Source organism: Pteropus vampyrus, unplaced genomic scaffold, assembly GCF_000151845.1.
Source record: "Pteropus vampyrus isolate Shadow unplaced genomic scaffold, Pvam_2.0 Scaffold56, whole genome shotgun sequence".
In the NCBI taxonomy this organism is placed as follows: domain Eukaryota; kingdom Metazoa; phylum Chordata; class Mammalia; order Chiroptera; family Pteropodidae; genus Pteropus; species Pteropus vampyrus.
The window spans coordinates 158,618-162,619 of record NW_011888837.1 but is presented as its reverse complement, the minus strand read 5'-3'; positions in this window follow the sequence as shown (position 1 = coordinate 162,619).

Below are 4,002 nucleotides of genomic sequence, written 5' to 3'. Positions count from 1 at the left end.
ATTTATCTGTAAAGATATATGCACCCTAATGTTCATTGTAACATTATTCATGGTGACCAAGACATGGAAACAAATAGAAGTGTCCTTTGATAGATGATTGGATAAAAAAGATGTGGTACATATATACAATGGAATATTATTACTCAGACATAAGAACAGATGAAATACTGCCATTTTCGATACCATGTATGGATCTTGAGATAATTACACTAAGCAAATAAGTCAGACAGAAAAAATTGAGAACCATATGATGTCACTCATGTGTAGGATATAAAACTGAAAGCAACAAATGAACAAAACAAACAAAAACTCATAGACACACAACAATTTAGTGGTTACCAGAGGAAAACTGGTAGATAAGGATAAAGAGGATCAAATATATGATGATGAAAGGAGATTTCACTTTGGGTGGTGAACACTTGATGAATTATACAGATGATGTATTATTAAATTATACACTTGAAACCTATATAATTTTATTAACCAATGCCACCCCAATAAATTTAATTAAAAAATCTAAGAAAAAAAAACTGCTGTGGGACAGACTTGAGAATTATTGTAAGATAAAAACTGATAAACCTAAAATATATGTGGCCTGAGGAGAAAAATAATTTTTGTTTTTTTCCTTTTTCAGTCTAAATTACTCTTGTATGTATGTTATTGACTTCACACTGTAGAAAGGAGGAAGGACTCTGTGATGAGAAATGGAAATAATAAATGAGGCCAGCCTTTCAGGTAAGCTATAGATTGATAGGCAAGCCTCAATCTACATACACACATGCCTTGTAAAATTAGATCAAGAAAACTATCTCTCAGAGGATCATGAAGAGGAGGGACAGGGGTAGGATTTCTCAGTTTAGTTCTCCTTGGGTCACAGTCTATGTGTGTGGTAACTGTGGTGAGGAGGGGGCCAGTCCAAAAGATGTCAGTGACATTATCCATGCAAGACATTGTCCATGCAAGACAGGGTCTTGCTGGATCTAAAAAGCACATATTTTTTTTCCAGTGCTTTGTAGCTGAGGAACAATTTAAATCCTCTTTTCCATAGAAACAGATGTTTGCAGACTTCTAGGAACCTCTTGGTATTTACCAGGTCTAAATTTTCATTCAGGGGAAGAAGACATGTTCAGTTCTCAGATTCTCTGAATAATATCTCTGCCTCCAATTTTATAGCATCCTAGAAACCTCATATCCTACATAAGAGATTTTTATTATTCTATAGGTAACACCTTTAACTGTTTATTTCCTTCCATAAGAATAAAATTTACCAAGTTAATAAATTATCTTTTTAATTTGTAAGAGCAAAATTTTGTTGGGTAATTTAGTCAAGGTCAGTGAATGAGAGAATTCTGTGCTGAAGAGAGGGGAATTAAAAGGATTTAGGTTGTCTTGCTCTTAGAACATCAAAGACTTTTTAGAGTGGAGTGAAGATAAAAGACGAATTCCACTTTTACATCAAGTAATGAGGTCTGTGAAATGAATCAGTCATCATAATAAAATGCAATGACAATTTTTATGGTATCTGAAATATGTGATATGACATGTTGAATAGACTAAGAAGAAAGACTAAAATTACAATAAAATATGCTTAAAGAATTGCTATATTTTCATTGCTAAAAATGTCAGTATTTTTTCTCATATTTTTGATTATTGATTGAGGTATTCAATTGATATTCAAGGGCTGTGTGCAGTAGATGTCATCTATTGGTTCTGAGTAGTGTTGTCAGTTGTAGGTTATGAGGCATTTTGTACAACAATAGTGGCTCCTGGAGTTGAAGGAGTAACAGGACCTGTGGCATAAGATTCTGGAATTGCAGTGAAATCCTCATCAAATTCTGGGCCATATTCATATTCATATTTAGAGGCTGAATCATAATCTTCAGTGCCATAGGTATACTCTTCAGGGTTGGTGACATCCTTTTCAGGCATAGTGTCAACAGTTGTATTGTTAGCAATAGTGACATTTGGGAGGGCAGAAGTGATATTGATTATTAGCAGAGTAGTGCCAAGGGTGTTCATTCCTGGAGCAGCTGCTGTGGTTTTAAGAACCTCTGCAGTATCAGTTGCAGGGTAAGTTGCACTGTTAGTGCTCACTACAGCGGCTGTGAGTCTTGTCATAAAAGCTGTTACAGCAGTCCCTTCAATAGCTGCGCCAGTGTTAGTGGTAGTGGTTTCAATTGCAGAAGTGGTTTCACTGCTGGCAGCAACAGTAGTGTCAGTTATGGTAGTAGTTGTGTCACCTTCAAGAGTAGTGGTCTCTTGTTTGGTGGTAGTGGTATCAGGAGACTGACTGTGTGGTGATTTGAGATGCAGAGGTAGTGGTAGTAGGTGAGAAGGCTTTTACAGTGCGTATAATTTGAGCTGTTAGTAGTATCATTTGTACCTCCAGTGACTGTCATGATGATATCTTCAAAGACAGTAGTTGATGCTGTGTGCAATGCAGTAGTTGCTTCTACAGAATTCTCAGATGGCTGCTTTTTTGGTTGATGTGGACAAGGTATGGAATTATGAGCTTTAGATGTCTGAGCTGGAAGTTGAGAAAGATGAGATTTTAATGGACAAGATGGTGGTGGATGAGGTTTGTCTCCATGATGCCTGAGAGCATGTGGTAACAGTGGGTAAATTTGAACCTGGTTAACAGAATGCAAAGGTCTCATTTTTTTTCTTTGTTTTTGGAAGCTGGTTGCTGGCTTCTGTCAGAATTGCATCCTCGGGACTTTATGACTACGGATTTAGCAATTCTTTTTGAAGTAGATCTGGAGCCTGGCAAATTGTTTGATAGAGACATCTTAGAAGAAAGTCTCCTTGTTTTACTCTTGGGGATTTTAGACTTTGGCTGTTTAGATTTAGGAACCAGGTATCTTCTTACTGAACCTTGGGAAGATGATTTGTGTCTAAGTGCAGGTTTGGCATGTGGAGTTTTTCATTTTGCTGTTTTTACATTGATTTCTCTGTAGCACTAGCAACCGAAGATCTTTTTGCTATACTGTCCAAAGATAACGTCTACTTGGGTATAGACTTGGTAACTTTTGACTGTTTCTATTTAGCCTTAGCAGTTTTCTTCTTTTTTTATGCTAGCCTTGGGAGATGACTGTTTGGATTTAGACTTTTCAGCTAAAGTCAGTTGGTGTGCAGATTTGAGGACTAAGTTCTGATTTCTTGAAATTGACTTTGACTGAGGCTGTTTTTGTGCAATCTTGTTAGCTAGAAATTGGTTTTTGGTAGAGGTAGACCTCTTTGCTGCATCTTGAGAAGATAATGAGTGCTTGGATGTAGACTTGAAAGTTATATTTTTTTAAAATTTAGATGCTAGAAATCGGTTTGGTAAAACTGATAGAAATTATTTTGGTCGATTCCCAGTAAGTGAAGCCGTGCTTGGTGGCAGCTTTGATATCTGGGCTTGGGCTTGTCTTGGTGCAGCCTTGGCATGTGAAGATTTCGTTTTTCTAGTTTTGGAAGTTGAATTTAGCCTTAACGGTTTCTGTCTTGGGTGGTCATGAGTTTTAAGACTCTCTCTTGTCTGAAAATAAAAATAATACATATAATGAATTAAATATATGTAGCATTAAATTACATTGGTTTTATTTAAAAATATTCCATAGTAAAAAATTTAAAATAGGCCTTTAAAATTTTTTTTCAGATTTGATTTCAATTTCTTTTCTTTTTTTCTTTTATACAGATTACTTTTCGAAGAAGTTTTAGGTTCCCGGTGTAACTGAGAGGAAGGTACAGAGAGTTCCCATAAACTCCCTGCCTCTGCATGCATACGTAGTCTCCTCCATTATCAATATCCCATACCAGACTGGTACATTTGTTAACAATCAATGAACCTACATTACACATTATTGTCACTTGAAGTTTATAGTTTACATTAGAGTTTACTCTTGGCATTGTACATTGTGGGTTTCGACATATGTATAGTGACATGCATCCACTATTATAGTATCTTATAGAATTGTTTCACTACTCTAAAAATCCTCTTTGTTCTGCTTATTCATTCCC